Genomic DNA, 20,656 nt, shown 5'->3' with positions numbered 1-20,656 from the left:
TCAAATGGGCATTCTAGACTCAGAATATTCTGAGCTGAGATGAATGGATAGCACAGTCAGACTGTGGGAGTAATGACAATTTATATTTCACAGCTTTAATTTGTCCATCTCCCTTGCCACCCAAAACAAAACAAAAAACAAAACCCACCAAAATCAGTATGGTGAAATTATGTATCCCTCTTGAGGGAAACCTTTTGAGAATAAAGCATAAGTCATTGATACTAAATATTGAACTTTAAAATAAATATCTTCACTTATTTAAATATAAGCAGATGTGAATTTACCTTGAAGCTACTGAAGTTTAAGCTTCAAGGACCCTCACTGTCATGGGACACTTCCAAGGCCCTGCGAGGGGCAAAAGCAATGTGTCCACAGAGTCATGTGTTTTTGTAAAAATGATGGAAGTAAGCTATTTTAACTGCAACCTGTTAAAACCATTCTTTGTGTCCATACTAACTTGCATCCTTCTTCATTATGTAGAGTAGGATCTGATTAGCTGTGAGAAGTTTAGGATCTTTCTAAGGAGAGTTGAGCAGCCGATACACCCAGTCTGGCTTTAGGGGATGTATTTATGTGGTTTACAGTCACATCAGTATATAGTTGCATTTTTACCAGCTGTCCATGCAGGAACAGCTTCTAGGAAATCTTTCCCATCCTCTGTGCTGACTCACCTATCATCCTGGTTCACATGTAGGATCATGATGTGATCTTGTCCTAGAGGATCGAAAACATGTGGGTGGTGAAGGAGGAGCAAGGTCTGAAATGTATAGAACCAGAATTAGTCTAAGGAAAATTCTTTCAATCATCAGACTTGAAAAGTGATAAAAAAGGACTCAGTTTACATCCATCAGTGGCCAACACACAGTTCTCTCCCTCCAAGAAAAAGCAATATAAACAATAACCAAAACCTCAGGTACTTTTTTTGTTTTTTGATGAGAATCTGAGCAATAGAGTTTATCAGAAAGCCTGTATTTATTAAGCCCAACCCTGATACGGTACTACAATGAGCAGATGTGTCTTTGAGTGAACTCACATGTCTTACACATCCCAACTATTCAGAGAAGAAAATAAATTTTGACACACAGTAAAGAATGAGTGGGATAGAGTGGCATGGACTTATATATACTACCAAATGTAAAATAGATAGCTAGTAGGAAGCAGCCGCATAGCACAGGGAGATCAGCTGGGTGCTTTGTGACCACCTAGAGGGATGGGATAGGGAGGGTGGGAGGGAGATGCAAGAGGGAGGAGATATGGGGATATACGTATATGTATATCTGATTCACTTTGTTATAAAGCAGAAACTAACACACCATTGTAAAGCCATTATACTCTAATAAAGATATTTTTTAAAAAATCTCCAGGATGGAGGAAGATTGCTTTCCATGCTGCATATGGAAATATAGTCAAATATAGAAACTTCTGCTTTTTGTAAAGAAAAAAAAAAAAAAAATATATATATATATATATATATATATATATATATATATATATATAGCCTGATCTGTGAATTGTCTTTCTAAGCACATAAAGAACTATTTCCACCAGTCCATGGAAGATGTGTGTTGTCTCATATAAAATGCCACATTTAGTCTCTGTTCTCAGGCTTAAATGGAGGAAATAGAGGAGAGTACCAAAGATATTTTCTAAGTTATTTTATGATTATAAACTTAACCATGCGTCTTGCAGAAAACTTGGAAAATACAGAAAAGTATAAAACTAAAAATAAAAGTTACGTATAATTCCACATTGCAAAAAAAAGAATGAGTTATCCTTCTGCTTTTCATATAGAGAAAATGATATTACATTTTTTATTATATGAAGAAATCTTCAGAGTTTTCAGACAACAATTTAGAAAAAATAATTATACAGGTATGACAGGCAGTTAGTTAATTAAGAAAAATATCATGGCACATATCTGGATTCTGTGATTGTTGTACTATTTGTCAGCTTTTTTTTTAAAAAAAAATATTTATTTATTTATTTATTTTTGGCTGCATTGGGTCTTTGTTGCTGCACATGGGCTTTCTCTAGTTGTGGTGAGCAGGGGCTACTCTTCGTTGACGTGCACGAGCTTCTCATTGCGGTGACTTCTCTTGTTGCAGAGCATGGGCTCTAGGGCACGCAGGCTTCAGTAGCTGTGGCACGAAGGCTCAGTAGTTGTCACTTGCGGGCTCTAGAGTGCAGGCTCAGTAATTGTAGCGCACGGACTTAGTTGCTCTGCGGCATGTGGGATCTTCCCGGACCAGGTCTTGAACCTGTGTCCCCTGAATTGGCAGGCAGATTCTTAACCACTGCAACACCAGGGAAGTTTCTGTTGGCTTTTTAAAATTTGTAATGTGTTATGATTTCTTTTCTCATTCTAAATACTCACTTGCACACTCACTTTCATTATAGCTATATTTATTGTACCATTTGTCTTTCAAAAGCCACCCACAAAGTTTGTATAAACTTTAGGGTCCACAATACTCGAATCTACCCTAAACATAAGCAATTCTTCTCAACTCTTTCAATCCTCATCATTAGACCTTGTCGTTAGCTGCCAAGAAAAGCTCTTTCAAACAGCCAGAGCAGAAGTTACTAATGCTGAAACTTTTAAGTGTAAACAGAATGCTTTCAAAGACTGAAAAATTTTTGAAATATTCTATATAAAATCAGTAAGACATCATTTCTTTCATATTTGCTGTGCGTTGCTAAAATAAATAAAACCTATTTTATCAATTATATTAAAAATATTTATTCCAAATACAGTAAATCTTTATTTCTTTTTATCAAATATTTAATATATATATATATTTATCTCCTATTAATAAAAAGTAAATTATATGCAAACTTTTGGACCAAAGAATCTTTAGCATTACATAACTTTCATTAAATTCATAGGAAAATATGTTCTTTTTTTTTTTTTTTTTGCATTACGCGGACCTCTCACTGCTGTGGCCTCTCCCGTTGCAGAGCACAGGCTCCGGACGCGCAGGCTCAGCTGCCATGGCTCACGGGCCCAGCCACTCCGCGGCATGTGGGATCTTCCCGGACCGGGGTACAAACCCATGTTCCCTGCATCGGCAGGTGGACTCTCAACCACTGCACCACCAGGGAAGCCCCATTTATTTTTAAATAGATCACTGTGTGTTTATAGCAATTAAGGTTACGTTCCAATGGATGTATTTTTAAGAAGTAATGTAATAATTTTCTGTAAAAATACTAATACTCATGACAGAAATAATATAGCTTCTTAATATTTAAGCTAATAAAAAGCTGTAGAGGTCAACTTACAAATATGAGAAGAGGTACATAATTTTCAAAATTCTTTCAAGGGGTATCAGGAGGATCACCAATTACAGCCCTGGGAATGGGTGAAGTGGATTCTTCACTACTCACCATCTGCCTCATCAGCACTTCTCTAGACCAGAGATTTCATAACATCTGACCATGTCCATCACTTTTAACTTTGAATGAACTCTGAAGCATGAAGAATAATGACTCCCAAAGTCTTTGAACTCTGACTATATTCAAAGGGATTTTGAGATGTGATTAAGATTATGAATTTTAACATAGGGAGATCAGCCTGGATTATCCAGGATGCCCCAATCTGATTTTAAGAGCTCTTAAAAGTCTAGAACTTTCTCCAGCTGGAAGCAGAAAGAGATGAAGCAGAAGTGGAAATCTAAGAGATTACAAGTGTGTAGTTCTGAGATATGGTCCCACGTGTGAAGACCAGAGAGAGGCTTCTAGGAGTTAAGGGCTTCCCCCAGCTGACAGCCAACAAGGAAGTGGAACCTCAGTCCATTAACTGCAAGGAACTGAAGCCCACAGTCAAGCAGAATGAGCCTGGAAGCAAATTCTTCCTAGGAACTTCCCGTAAGAGCACAGTCATTGGACACTTTGACATTGATTTTGGAAGACCTAGGGCAGAAGATGCAGCTGAAACATGCTGAGTCGATTTCTGAGACACAGACACTGTGAGATAATAGATGGGTCTTGTTTTAAGCTGCTATATCAGTGCAAAATTGTTGCATGACAGTGGAAAACTAATACAAAATTCCAAATTTTCTGCATAGCCCTGCGGTCCTGGGCCCTCATTTACCTCTCTAATTTCTGCTTCAGCCATTGTCCCCTTGTATGTTTGGGTTACTCCTGTTTCCTCATTCTGAAAATTCCCTTCTGACAGTTCCCAGAAAGCCCCCCACCCCATTTCCCCTAACCCACATCAAAGGTATTTACATTTACTATTCTTGTGGGCTCTCTGGGGACATCATCACCATCCCACTTTCCCTTCCTCCCCACTCAGGAGGGCCTCCCACTCTGCTTTATCTAAATGAAATAGGACATTTCTTCTCCATTAGGTTATAAACTTCTGAAAGAAGGGGTGGGGCCTGGTTTGTCATAAGTATTTAAGAGAATAGTGGGTAATCATCAGCAATCAATAAATATTTGCTCAATAAACAGATAAAGAAAACAGTAAACTATACTATCAGTGAGACCCTTGGGGGCTTTATAAAGCATAATTGAGAAGGAGGGCATGTCAGCCCAAGGTCCATATCTCAGGAGTGCTACCCTCTCCAAGGATCATGGGTAGCCCACTCTCCCCAGGTTCATCAACTGGGGAAAGCCTCCCCTATGTCACCTATTTCATCTTCACTAAGTCCCTCCATTCAATTCTCTTGCAATCATGTAATGCAAACTTGTCTTTTTATAATTTATCATTAAGAATAAAACTTAACATTTGTATAGCACTGTATAATTTACAAAGCATTTTAAGCAGAGGCTCTTAAAACAGTTGACAACCCATCACAGAGCAGAGTAGAGCAGATACAAACACATCCCCACTGCCAAGTGTATCCCAGGGCCTTATTAACCACCTGCATCCATAGGACTCACACTGTTTATCTCCTATCTAGACCTTCCTCTGAGGCCTCAGTCACAATTCCAGATGTTTACTTGTTACTGTTCCCAGCACAGTTTTAACCCCAACCAAACCTGCTCCCCTCCAATTTTCCTTAATTGAAGAATGGCAGAAACAGGACTTGTCATCACCCTAGTCCCATAAGAAGAGTGGGACTACGATGTTCTAAGGGTAATAACTCTTTCAGAGCTTTGAAGAACTGAGACACAACTAAGCACAATGGGTTTAAGTATTATCTTTTCAGAGTCTCATGGTATGCATTTCTCAGCCATCACTCTCCATTATATTCCACCCCCAATCTACATTTTTGGGTGCTGGTGTCTAAACCTAACAGCTCAAGTCCATTCCTTTGGCTTAGAATTTGTCACCTGTTAGAGAATAAATAAGCTAGGAGAAGGTGGTCATTTAGTTTTTCTTTATAATTTATTTTTAGAATCCACTTGATAATAATTAGTTCCATGGATTGAAATCACCTTGATCCCACCCTAGCTCTCCCAAACTCATTCCATGAGGCCACCATCACCCTGATGCCAAAACCAGACAAAGATACTACAAAAAGAAGAAAATTACAGACCAATATCACTGATGAATCTAGATGCAAAAATCCTCAACAAAATACTAGCAAACAGAATCCAACAGCACATTAAAAGGATCATACACCATAATCAAGTGGGATTTATCCCAGGGATGCAAGGATTCTTCAATATATGCAAATCAATCAATGTGATACACCATATTAACAAATTGAAGAATAAAAACCATATGATCATCTCAATAGATGTCGACAAATCTTTTGACAAAATTCAACACTCATTTATGATCAAAACTCTCCAGAAAGTGGGCATACAGGGAACCTACTTTAACATAATAAAGGCCATATATGACAAATCCACAGCAAATATCATTCTCAATGGCAAAAAATGGAAAGTATTTCCTCTAAGATCAGGAAAAAGACAAGGATGTCCACTCTCACCACTATTATTCAACATAGTTTTGGAAGTCCTAGCCAAGGCAATCAGAGAAGAAAAATAAATAAAAGGAATACAAATTGGAAAAGAAGAAGTAAAATGGTCACTATTTGCAGATGACATGGTACTATACATAGAGAGTCCTAAAGATGCCACCAGAAACTACTAGAGCTAATCAATGAATTTGGTAAAGTTGCAGGATACAAAATTAATGCACAGAAAACTCTTGCATTCCTATACACTAATGATGAAAAATCTGAAAGAGAAATTAAGGAAACATTGCCATTTACCACTGCAACAAAAAGAATAAAATACCTAGGAATAAACCTACCTAGGGAGACAAAAAAACTGTATGCAGAAAACTATAATACACTGATGAAAGAAATTAATGATGATACCAAGAGATGGAGAGACACACCATGTTCTTGGATTGGAAGAATCAATATTGTGAAAATGACTATACTACCCAAAGCAATCTACAGATTCAATGCAATCCCTATCAAATAACCAATGGCATTTTTTACAGAAGTACAACAAAAAATCTTAAAATTTGTATGGAAACAAAAAAGACCCCAAATAGCCAAAGCAGTCATGAGTGAAAAAAATGGAGCTGGAAGAATCAGACTCCCTGACTTCAGACTATACTACAAAGCTACAGTAATCAAAACAATATGGTACTGGCACAAAAACAGAAATATGGATCAATGGAGCAGGATAGAAAGCCCAGATATAAACCCACGCACACATGGTGAACTAATCTATGACAAAGGAGGCAAGGATATACAATGGAGAAATGAAAGTCTCTTCAATAAGTGGTGCAGGGAAAACTGGACAGCTACATGTAAAAGAATGAAATTAGAACACTCCCTAACACCATGCACAAAAATAAACTCAAAATGGATTCGAGACCTAAATGTAAGACCGGACACTATAAAACTCTTAGAGGAGAGCATAGGAAGAACTCTCTTTGACATAAATCTCAGCAAGACATTTTTTAATCCACCTCATAGAGTAATGGAAATAAAAACAAAACTAAACAAATGGGGTCTAATGAAAAAACTTCAAAGCTTTTGCACAGCAAAGAAACTGTAAACAAGATGAAAAGACAACCCTCAGAATGGGAGAAAATATTTGCAAATGAATCAATGGACAAAGGATTAATCTCCAAAATATATAAACAGTTCATGCAGCTCAATATTGAAAAAACAAACAACCTAATCCAAAACCGGGCAGAAGACCTACATAGACATTTCTCCAAAGAAGACATACAGATGTCCAAGAAGCACATGAAAAGCTGCTTAACATCACTAATTATTACAGAAATGCAAATCAAAACTACAATGAGGTATCACCTCACACCAGTTAGAAAGGACATCATTAGAAAATCTACAAACAACAAATGCTGGAGGGGGTGTGGAAAAAAGGGAACCCTCTTGCACTGTTAGTGGGAATGTAAATTGATACAGCCACTATGGAGAACAGTATAGAGGTTCCTTAAAGGACTAAAAATAGAATTACCATATGACCCAGCAATCTTACTACTGGGCATATACCCAGAGAAAACCATAATTCAAAAACACACATGCATCCCAATGTTCATTGCAGCATTATTTACAATAGCCGGGTCATAGATACAACCTAAATGCCCATCAACAGATGAATGGATAAAGAAGATGTGGCACATATATACAATGGAATATTACTCAGCCATAAAAAGGAGCGAAATTGGGTCATTTGTAGAGATGTGGATGCATCTAGAGACTGTCATACGGAGTGAAATAAGTCAGAAAGAGAAAAACAAATATCATATATTAACGCATATATGTGGAACCTAGAAACTGGTGCAAATGAACCAGTTTGCAGAGCAGAAATTGAGACACAGAAGTAGAGAAAAAACGTATGGACACCAAGTGGGGAAAGTGGCAGGGGGTGGTGGTGGTGGTGTGATGAATTGGGAAATTGGGATTGACATGTATACACTGATGTGTATAAAATGGATGACTAATAAGAAAATAAATAAATAACCACTTTTAAAATAAATAAATAAAACATAAACAGAGGGCCTGGTACATAATTTATGTCTAGTTAACTCCATATTAGGCAAAAATTTTGCTGTTTTATTTACTGTTGTTTCTCAACAATGAACACAGTGCCTGGCACATAGAAGGCACTCAGGATAATACAAGAATGGGTGAATGACTGAATTATAGGATTATAGAATTTTCAGACACTGGTTTTGCAAAGGAAAAAATAATCAAGAAAACAGTGAACATGGTTGCAATTGGAGAGTGTGGTAAAAGAGCAAAGAACAGAACCAAAACGAGGAGGCTGCATACTACCTGCATTAATACCAACTATTTCTCGGTGCTTCCAAGAACTGGCTCCAGAAATGTTATCAGAAATGCCATCTCCTATGTTTGCCCTGAGCGGGATCTGTTCCCATAATTTTCTTCTGTGCTGGATTCTTTCTTGTTGTTTATTTGTTTTGACATAAAAAGGAGCAATCCTGTAAGATAAATATTGTGCCACACAGCCATAAGGCTGTCAAAAAAAGAAAGACAGCTCTAAAGAACCCGGAGCCACCAACTCCGCAGCTCCGTGGAACAGGCGGCTTGATCAACACGCTTCTCTCTCTCCTCACTCCCTGCATGTCTCTCCAACTTAATCACGTTGTTTACCTGAAGGGAAATTAAAAGGAAGACCATATTGCGCATTACAGGGAACGACTAATAGAAAGCAACAAGCAACAGCCATGCAGTGATCCGCTAGGTTCATGGTCTCCGACAGGGGTTACAGGTCAGGATCGGAAGCTGGGTTTGTATATTGGGGAATAGAAATGACAAAAGTCGTTTTTCACTACCATGGCTTGAAGGCAAGACACACTGGGAATTTTTCACACAGCACGTTCAAATTAACAAGGTTTGATGCTTCCCACCTTATGGGGGGAACAGGAAAAATAAAGGAGCTGGGGAAAGTACATCTTAAAATACAGAGCTGCTGTTAAATTGTTTTAAAGTGCTAGAAAGATCAACATGTAGAATTTGTTTCTCAGAGTGTGGTACACAGGCCCCTGGGATCTGAATTACTAGTTTGTAAAAATACAGATTCCTGAGTCCCAAACCAGAAATACGGTATCAGTATGTATCAGGCTTGAACCTAGGAAGGTATACTCTAACCATCTCCCCAGGGGATTCAAAAGCAGTACAAAGGTACTCTAAAATTAAAGGACCAGAGATATATAATATCTCTGACTTAAGAAAATGGAATAAGGGGACACACAATATAGGACAGATCTAGACAGTCTATGATGCTTTTAGTGTCCCAGTACATTTCTCATGACCAAAAGAAACATTTAACTGTTTCACTTATTAAGTAGTTAGGTACATACAACCTAATAAGTATTTATATCCTAACAACTTAGTAACCATTAGATAAAATAATAGTAAAAATTGAAAAACCCACTCTTTTATACTTATCCACAATTACTAATTACAACTGCTAATTACTAATGAGCTGTGAATATTTATTGGTCACTGTACAACCTTCCATCCTTGGGATTAGATTGGGTACCACCACCCTCATTTCCTATTACATTAATTTTCACAGTGCCCTTACATTTCAACAACAGCACCTGCTAAGAACTTCTCAAAGAAATGATGTCATTGAAAGGAATATAGTGCAGCTAACGTTGAAACTGTGAACTACCTTGAGGTAGTATTCCACATAGTTTATGACAGGTGACAAGTATCAATATTTCCCTCAAATATTTAAACTATCCCAGCAACACTCCTTTGAGTTCACTGTCACCCCAGGGTACTTGGATACCTAGTTTGAGAATCAACAATATAGAAATTGATAAGTTGAGTCTTAGTCAGTGAGGAACCGTGTATGGACTTTACAAAGTATAGTGAGTATATGTATTTAGATGGCCATTCTTTAAGTCTAACTTTATTAAGTCAGTAATCAACATCATTTGAGGTAGCTCTCCAATTCCTCCAGAGCTGTGACCCTATAACTCTAGACATAGCTGATTGACATCAACTTAAGATAAGGTAAGAGATTATTGTTCTTGTGAACTTACAAATGAAAATAGACAGACTGGTGGCTAATGGAACTGGGTCAGTTCTTTTTCTTGTTGTCATAATATGCAGGGGAATGAATCCAGGGATGAAAGTAGGAGTGGCACCTCTTCCAGTTATAGCTAATATACCCTTTCAAAGATTCCCTTTCCAATTTCATAATCTTATTGTCGAGAAGAACACTGTATACAGGTTAGCAATCCCTGGTCAGGACTCCCAACATTTCGGCCCACTGCATCTTTGCTTCAGAATTACCAAGGAAAACACAAAGTCAAGTGCTGGATGGAATAAGAACTGGAAGAGACACCAGAGATATCTCTCCATGCATGCATAGAGAATAGACCATGTGTCCCCATGATGAGAAAAGGGCCAGGAAGAGATATTGTGCCAGAAACCAAACCTGATGGCACCTTGATCTTGGACTCCATGCTTCCAGAACAGTGAGAAAATAAATTTCTGTTCTTTAAACCACCCAACCTGTGATATTCTGTTTCACAATCTAAGGTAAATAATATACCTTGAGTATAAAAGACAGATAACATTGCAACTATGAAATAGAAGGAGGAGTATGAACAGAACTGGTATGAACTCTTTTTATATTAAGTCCTTTGTTAAAACCTAATAAAGAAGATGGCTGTGCGGGAAGACACGGAGTTCGCATCTCCCCACAACTAGGGTGCCTGCCAGACACTAGTGGGAGACCTTGATGCCAAAGGAGATGGGAGGAACCCCAAAGCAAACCTGTAGGATGTGGGGGGACTGAGGGGGGAGAAGAAGTGGAGGCCAGATAGGGCCAGGTGCCCCAGAGGGGTGGCTGAGAGGGGGGAGGGGTTCCCACACCTGGCTTGGGGGCTCAGATCAGGGGAGAGTGTGCCCAGCATTTCCCCTGCCCAATTGGCCAGGGAAGTCTGCCCAGCTCTCAGGCCAGGTCCTACACCCTCAGAGGTCCCCTCTGGGCCTCATGGGTCCTGGGGACATAGAAGGGAGGCTGGGGGAGAACAGGAGAGGCAGGCAGGAGGATCCCTCTAGGACCAGAGGAGTGGGAGATGAGAGGAAGGTGTTTCCCCACCCACTCAAGCCCAGGAAGCCTGCTGGACTCCCAGGTGGGGTCCCCCACCCTGTGAGACCAAAAGTGAGAGTCACACCTGGGCCCCTTCTGTTCCGTTGAGCCTAAGCCCCAACCCCCACAGCCCCCAGGGCCATTTCCAGCCCTGTGGGTCCTAAGCATAGGCCCCAGCCACTGCCCAAACTCTGCCCCTGCTTAGGCCCCACCCTCCACAGCCAAGGCCTTTTCCACCTTTTTTTTTTCTCCTCCTCTTTTTTACTGTTGTGGTTCTCTTTTACCTTCCTGGTGCTGTTTCATCTATATTTTTATTTTTACATTCTTTCTAACGTATCTGTTAGTTTCCTAGTCTAATTTTATTTTTTACTTTGTTATTGTTCTCCTTTTTTTTTTTTGCCACCCCACGTGGCTTGCAGGATCTTGGTTCACAAGCTGGGGGTTGGGCTGAGGCTCCTGTTGTGGGACCTCTTAGTCTGAACCACTGGACTAACAGAGAACCTCAGACCCCAGGGAATATTCATCAGAGTGACATCTCCCAGAGGTCCTCATCTCAGCACCAAGACCCAGGTCTACTTGGAAACCTCAGGCCAAACAACCAGTAAGACAGGAACACAATCCCAATCAACAAAAAAAAAATGAGATAGCAAAAGAATATGTCACAGATGAAGAAGCAATGTAAAAACCTACAAGACCAAATGAATGAAGAGGAAGGAGGCAATCTACCTGAAAAAGAATTCAGAGTAATGATAGTAAAGATGATCCAAAATCTCGGAAATAGAATGGAGGCACTGATTGAGAAAATACAAGAAACCTTTCACAAAGATCTAGAAGAACTAAAGAACAAACAGAGATGAAGAACACAATAAATGAAATGAAAAATACACTAGAAGGAATCAATAACAGAATAACTGAGGCAGAAGAAAGAATAAGTGAGCTGGAAGACAAAATGGTGGAAATAACTGCCAAGAAGCAAAATAAAGAAAAAAGAATGAAAAGAATTGAAGACAATCTCAGAGACCTCTGGGACAACACTAAACGCACCAACGTTGGAATTATAGGGGTCACAGAAGAAGAGAAAAAGAAAGGGCCTGAGAAAATATTTGAAGAGATTATAGAGGAAAACTTCCCTAACATAGGAAAGGAAATAGTCAATCAAGTCCAGGAAGTGCAGAGCGTCCCATACAGGATAAATCCAAGGAGAAACATGCAAGCACATATTAATCAAACTAACAAAAATTAAATTCAAAGAAAAAATATTAAAAAGAAGCAAGGGAAAAAATAACATACAAAGGAATCTGCATAAGGTTATCAGCTGATTTTTCAGCAGCAACTCTGCAGGCCAGAAGGGAGTGGCAGGATATGCTTCAAGTGATGAAAGAGAAAAACCTACAACCAAGATTACCCTACCCAGCAAGGATCTCCTTCAAATTTGATGGAAAAATCAAAAATTTTTCAGACAAGCTAAAGCTAAGAGAATTCAGCACCACCAAATCAGCCTTACAACAAATGCTAAAGAAGCTTCTCTAGGTGGGAAACACAAGAGAAGAAAAAGACTCACAAAAACAAACCCAAAACAACTAAGAAAATGGTAATAGGAACATACATATCAGTAATAACCTTGAATGTAAATGGATTAAATGCCCCAACCAAAAGACATAGACTGGCTGAATGGATACAAAAACAAGACCCATATATATACTGTCTACAAGAGACCCACTTCAGACCTAGGGACACATACGACTGAAAATTAAGGGATGGAAAAGGATATCCCATGCAAATGGAAATCAAAAGAAAGCTGGAGTAGCAATACTAGTATCAGATAAAGTTGACTTTAAAATAAAGACTGTTACAAGAGATAAGGAAGGACACTTCATAATGATCAAGGGATCAATCCAAGAAGATGTAACAATTGTAAATGTTTATGCACCCAACATAGGAGCAGCTCAATACATAAGGCAAATGCAAATGCTAACAACTATAAAAGGGGAAATTGACAGTAACACAATAATAGTGTTACTGTCAATAGTAGAATTGACAGTAACACAACAATAGTATAATAATAATAACTGTCAAAAAATTGACAGTAACACTTTTAACACCCCACGTACACCAATGGACAGATCATCCAAACAGAAAATAAATAAGGAAATACAAGCTTTAAAGGACACAATAGACCATATAGATTTTTGTGTGTGTGTGTGGTACATGGGCCTCTCACAGTCGTGGTCTCTCCCGTTGTGGAGCACAGGCTCCAGACGCGCAGGCTCAGCAGCCATGGCTCACAGGCCCAGCCACTCCACGGCATGTGGGATCTTCCCAGACCGGGGCGCGAACCCATGTCCTCTGCATCGGCAGGGGGACTCTCAACCACTGCGTCACCAGGGAAACCCAACCATATAGATTTAATTGATATTTATAGAACACTCCACCCGAAAGTGGCAGAATACACTTTCTTCTCAAGTGCACATGGAACATTCTCCAGGATAGGTCACATCTTGGGTCACAAATCAAGCCTTGGAAAATTTAAGAAAATTGAAATCATATCAAGCATCTTTTCCGACCACAACTCTATGAGATTTGAAATCAATTACAGGAAAAAACTGTAAAAAACACAAATACATGAAGGCTAAACAGTGTGCTACTAAATAGCCAAGAGATCACTGAAGAAATCAAAGAAGAAATTAAAATGTACATAGAAATGAATGACAACGAAAACACTACAACCAAAAACCTATGAGAAACAGCAAAAGCAGTTCAAAGAGGGAAGTTTACAGCATTCAATCTCACCTCAAGAAAAAAGAAAAATCTCAAATAAACAATGTAACCCTACACCTAAAGCAACTAGAGAAAGAAGAACAAAGAAAACCCAAAGTTAGTAGAAGGAAAGAAATCATAAAGATCGAGCAGAAATAAATGAAACAGAAATGAAGAAAATGATAGCAAAGATCAACACAACTAAAAGCTGATTCTTTGAGAAGGTAAACAAAATTGATTAACCCTTAGCCAGACTCACCAAGAAAAAAAGGGAGAGGACACAATCAATAAAATTATAAATGAACAAGGAGAAATCACAACCGACACCACAGAAATGCAAAGTATTATAAGAGACTACTACAAACAACTATATGCCAATAAAATGGGCAACCTGGAAGAAATGGACAAATTCTTGGAAAGGGGCAATTTTCCAAGACTGAACCAGGGAGACTAGAAAATATAAAGAGACCTATAACAAGTAATGATATTGAAACTAATTTAAAATCTTCCAATGAACAAAATCCAGGACCAGATGGCTTCACAGGGGAATTCTATCAAACATTTAGAAAAGAGCTAACACCAATCCATCTCAAACTCTTCCAAAAAATTGCAGAGGGAGAAACACTCCCAAATTCATTCTATGAAGCCACCATCACCCTGATACCAAAACCAGAAAAAGAGATCACAAAGAAAGAAAATTATAGACCAATATTACTGATGAACATAGATACAAAAATCCTGGACAAAATATTAGCAAACAGAATCCAACAACATATTAAACTGATCATACATCATGATCAAGTGGGATTCATCCTAGGGATGAAAGGATTTTTCAATATATACAAATCAATTAATGTGATACACTATACTAACAAATTATGGAATAAAAACCATATGATCATCTCAATAGATGCAGAAAAAGCTTTTGACAAAATTCAACACCCACTTATGATAAAAACTCTCCAGAAAATGGGCATAGAGGGAACCTACCTCAACATAATAAAGGCCATATGTGATAAACCCACAGCAAACATCATACTCGATGGTGAAAAACTGAAAGCATCTCCACTAAGATCAGGAACAAGTCAAAGAAGTCCACTCTTGCCACTCTTATTCAACATAGTTTTGGAAGTCCTAGTCATGGCAATCAGAGAAGAAAAAGAAATAAAAGGAATCCAAATTGGAAAAGAAGTAAGACTCTCACTATTTGAAGATGACATGATACTATACATAGAAAATCCTAAAGATGCCACCAGAAAACTATTAGTACTAATCAATGAATTTGGTAAGGTTGCAGGATACAAAATTAATGCACAGAAATCTCTGGCATTCCTATACACTAACAACAAAAAATAAGAAAGACAAATTAAAGAAAGAATCCCATTTATCATCACAACAAAAAGAGTAAAATACCTAAGAACAAACCTACCTAAGGTGAAAGACTTGTACTCAGAAAACTATTAAACACTGACACAAGAAATCAAAGATGACATAAACAGATGGAGAAATATACCATGTTCTTGGATTGGAAGAATCAATATTGTGAAAATGACTATACTACCCAAAGCAATCTACAGATTCAGTGTAATCCCTATCAAACTACCAATGGCATTCTTCACAGAATTAGAACAAAAAACTTTACAATTCATATGGCAACACAAAAGACCCCAAATAGCCAGAGCAATCTTGCAAAAGAACAATGGACTTGGAGGAATCAGGCTCCCTGACTTCAGACTATACTACAAATCTACAGTAATCAAGACAATATGGTACTGGCACAAAAGCAGAAAGATAGATCAATGGTAGAGGATAGAAAGCCCAGAGATAAACCCATGCACATATGTCACCTAATTTATGACAAAGGAGGCAAGAGCATACAATGGAGAAAAGACAGCCTCTTCAATAAGTGGTGCTGGGAAACTGGACAGCTACATGTAAAATAATGGAATTAGAGCACTACCTAGCACCATACACAAAAATAAACCCAAAATGGATTAAAGATTTAAAAGTAAGACCAGACACTATAAAACTCTTAGAGGAAAATATAGGAAAAACACTCTTTTACATAAACCACACCAAGACCTTTTTGACCCATCTCCTAGAGTAATGAAAATAAACACAAAAATACACAAATGGGACCTAATGAAACTGAAAAGCTTTTGCACAGCAAAGGAAACCATAAACAAGATGAAAAGCCAACACTCAGAATGGGAGAAAATATTTGCAAATGAAACAACGGACAAAGGATTAATCTCCAAAATATACAAACACCTCATGGAGCTCAATATCAAAAAAACAAACAACCCAATTAAAAAATGGGCAGAAGACCTAAATAGACATTTCACCAAAGAAGAAATACAGATGGCCAAGAGGCACATGAAAAGATGATCATAGCATAGGGAGATCAGCTTGGTGCATTGCAATGAAATAAAGGGGTGGGTTACGGAGGGTGGGAGGGAAGCTCAAGAAGGAGGAGATATGGAGATATTTGTATGCATATGGCTGATTCACTTTGTTGCACAACAGAAACTAACACAGTATTGTGAAGGAATTAAACTCCAATAAAAATCTATTAAAAAAAAACTTAATGAAAATTATCATTACCCAGATAAGACTACCATGAACTCAGAGAACATATGGATTTCCCTACTAGGTAAGTCTCCCAACAGCTGAATGGCTTATCAAAAACGGGGAAGAAGAAAAAAAAAAACAGGTTTAAAATGAAGGAAGCCAATAACAGGCTGCAAGAATAAGAATTGTAGCCTATGTTATTTCCTTGCTTGTTATCCTATTGGATCTGGTAAGGCTTCTCAAAAACTCACCTTATCTTAATGTGGTTTTATTGAATTAATATTTTTTAACCAGAGATTCTACTTCCATTGCATTGAGAGTTAAGATGTATGGCATACATCTTTGGGTAATGCTTAGAAGTTTTCAGATGAATGAAAATTTTTTGTGTCAAAAATTTCTGAGTATTCCTCTGGGTTTCAGGGAATCTTGTGGCCTCTTGCATGGCAACTGCTGTGAGTTTTGCACCTCCCCTTATAATAATCCTCACCAAATGACTGGAGACTTGACTCCAAATAGCTCCCTCCTTTAGCCTCTTCTGAATACTTCACCCAGAGTTGTCAACCCGTAAGGATATCAATAAAAGTAAATTGGCTACTCCCTAGGGCGCATATTTGTAGTAGATTCCAGTAATATAATGACAGAAACATTCTTTAAATACTAATGGCCTGTCTTTTTATGCTTTTATAGCTTCTGTTATTGATTTTTTTATATTCCATTTTCTTGTTAATGGTTTAGAAATACAGTGTATAGTATCTAACTCACAATTATCATATTTAATTCCTTTTTTTCTTTTATTTGTAGCAATATCTGGGATTTCTTAAGAAGAGTAAGATGAGAATACAAGTAGTTTATCTTCAGCAGTGATGAAGATGGATATTTACTAGAGTGTATAAATGGCAAACAGGGAAACTAAAATGTTGAGATAAACTAGGATTTAAGCCATTGCTTCAGACATAAAAGTGTTATTAGGGATTTGCTACAGAAACAAAAGGAAACTGCTGTTTCTAATTGTTTTCTTGGTTTAATCATCCAAAACTTTAATAAGCTATGTACCTAAATGGGAGATGGATTTTACAATTTTGGAATAACAGTATGTTTATATATCCATTTTGTACCTTCTTTGCAAATGAGAATATATATCTGTCATTTTGGGGCTTCAGATGGACACACAAATTCTTACTTTCTTTACAAATTGGTCTTTTTAAGAACCAGGTGGAACAGTCACCATAGTTGCATGGATGCATTTTCAATTACTCAAGGATTTATAATATTAAAGGTCTGCAATATATCTTATTTATCTTTTCATCCTTCACTGATCTAACCACAATGCCTTAACCAGAGTTCAGGGAATTTAAGTGAATGCTCAGAGATGACTTCCCGTATTTTCTCAATTCTAAGATGCATGTATTTTCATATTTTAACATTTTAAAACTGAATTAACTATAATTATTATAAGGTTTTCCCCCAAGGTATGTTAATAAATCAGTTGTCTTTTTGAATTGATAATGTCTCAGAATTGGAGAAGTATGTAATCTGGAACCACAAAAATTCTCTCATTTTATTCTTTCAGACATCACTCTACAACCTCAGGACTGAGTTGAAACATTTGTCCTTTACAATCAATACAATTAATATTTATTGAGCCATTTCCACCTGCCAGACACTGTGCTAGATTTGTTCTTGATTGAGAATTTTCTTCTCTTCAATTTAACTGGAATATTGGGATGCTTAGGGGTTTTTGTTTTTTTAAGGTGAAAAAACACTTCTCATAGGATGAGTTTTTGTTGTATTTCTTTGTTCTTTTTATTTTTTTAAGAAAAAGAACATTCTCCAGAATTAGCATACACTCAACCATTCAATGGTAAATCTCTTTGACTCTTGATTTTTGACAATCAGTCTGAATTCTCTGATGATTCAGTCCCAATGGTTTTTCAAAATGTGTGCCAAGCTCAGCCAGAAAGTACACTCTGAAACTGCAGTGACACGGGCAGGTCTAAGTACACAGAAGAAAGGCAGGCATTCCTAGAGTTGGATACATGAAAAGAGAGGGCTCCTACCTTTTTAAGTGCAGTGGACTGCCTGTCTACATCTCAGAGCACTGGGCTTTATGGCATTCTGTGCTGTCTCAAATAGGAAGTAACAAATAGCCTTGAAACAGTCACTTAAAATAATCTGAAACATCTGCTTAGAAGAATTAGTACCTACATTTCCTTGCCCACCGCCTTTAGATTATGGATATTCTCTTAGTCTTACTGTACCTATATTAAATGTTAAAGGAAGAAAGTAAAATGATATACACATATCAAAAGGATGAACCTGATTCCCTCACCAAGATGCGATTCCACCATGAGATTGCACTTGTAAGTTATTGCTCTCAAATCAGGTGGCTATAGTTGAAACCCCAGCTGTACTACTTACTAACTGTGATCATGGCAAGTTACTCCATTACTCAACGTCTCTGCATCTCAGTTTTAATATGGAGAACACTGAACAACATTTTTTTTCTTAAAGTTGTTGTCAAGATTAGAGAAGGTAAAGAGAAGAGGAAGCAACGTGCTTCACAAGATCTCCACATAGCAATTGCTCAATAAACAAACCACATGTGGTTGCTGTTTTTATTGTTGCGTTATAGTTAATTGATCTCTTTCTACCTTGTCTTGTCAGTAAGTTGCCATCCAAAAGGAGCTCTAACTAAAAACGCAACCAATAGAAGAGTGATTTTCTTTAGCTGATTGCAAGAATTAAATTGTCACAAATCTCTCTCTATACGCAGAAAGAAGAAAATATTTTATGTTGGAGGCAACAATGAGTTTAACTTTTGTTCAAGTTGAGATGCAAGTGGTGAGTAAAGGAGATGACAACCCCAGGTCAAGGTCAGAATGGCTCAAGATGGGGAAGCTAACAATATGGTTTCTCTCAACTGCACTCACTGCCCTAAGAAACCAGCAGGCATGCCAAGCTAAGAGCGTTACAAAGAACTGCCTTGGGGTTTGTTTTACCCTGAAGCACAAACCAGGGCAAGACAAAAGGAGTGAAACATTTTGCCCTGAAAATGAAAGAATCTTTGGTTTCTTTTCTTTTTTTTAAGAGAAATATTGTGGGTTTCGTATGCCCACCAAATAATCAGCTTCATTATTCTTTTGCTTAGTACAAGGTACTTTGAGGTTGTCTTGCATCCTATCATCACTCTTTCAGGTGAAATTTCATCATCCATTCATTTGGACAATATTCATTGCTCTCTGAAAATGTGCCAAGAACTTCTCTAGAGGCTGGGGATAAACAGACAAGTTGGACATGCTCTCTAACTTCCGGAACCAACCTCTCAGACTTGTTAGTCATGTAAAAAAAAAAAAAAAAAAAAGAAAAGCATAGCAATGCAGCATGATAAGTGCTATAATTGAACTATAGAGAATAATGGAAATTCTAAGGAATCAATTCTTTACCAAAGAGTTACTTCTCAAGAAAAAAATATTACTCTAAATAGATATTTAAATTACCTGACTTACTGAAGAAGTTCCAAGGCCAGGGAATATAAAACCATTTTACATTGCTGGAAGAAACCCAAACTGTTTACTGTTAAGATGCTTTTATATATTTTTAAGATAGAATCACTTTCCCATTAGAGTAATGACTTCATTAGAGTAAAAGAAATCATACCTACTTGAGGTTAAATTGAATTTGTTTTCTGGAATAATTATGAATTATTAGTTTTTATTTTTCCAGCTATATGAAATGAAACTAACTCTTACAGGATTCTTAAGTCTCTATTGGATATATCTCCCTTAATAACTTACTAAAGATGCTGTAAAATTATTTTCAATTGGAAGGACCTCTTCCAAAATTCAGGGGCTGTAATTTCCAAATTCCTAAAGTTGAGGATAGTGAGAAACAACAAGACAGGTTTGGCAGTGTTATTGAAGCAATACTGAAAGAAAAAAAATTGAAACTTAAAGGTAAAAATCAGTTAAGGATAGTTTTAGAAACCCAAAGATTCAGTAACTTTAAAGGAATCACTAATATTTAACATTATTAAAGCAAATAAGGAATTGACATCTCAAATATCCAACCTCTGGGTACATGATCTTAGATTTAGCTGACAAAATATTTCTTCAATTTCTAATGAAGAGTATATGTTTTGTTGTCTTTTTGGTTTCCTTTGTTAATTTAAAACATTCAGACTCAATTTATGACAGTTGTCAGCGAATTAGAGTTCTGATATGAAAAGTTTATGAATCCACTTAACTGATGTTGGATTTGTGGAAGAAAGCTTTCGGAATGATGTTGATGTTTCTGTAACTTCCTTGAGCCATTAAAA

Source organism: Lagenorhynchus albirostris, chromosome 1, assembly GCF_949774975.1.
Source record: "Lagenorhynchus albirostris chromosome 1, mLagAlb1.1, whole genome shotgun sequence".
Lineage (NCBI taxonomy): Eukaryota > Metazoa > Chordata > Mammalia > Artiodactyla > Delphinidae > Lagenorhynchus > Lagenorhynchus albirostris.
The sequence above is the reverse complement of the archived record's forward strand: the minus strand, read 5'-3'. Positions refer to the sequence as shown.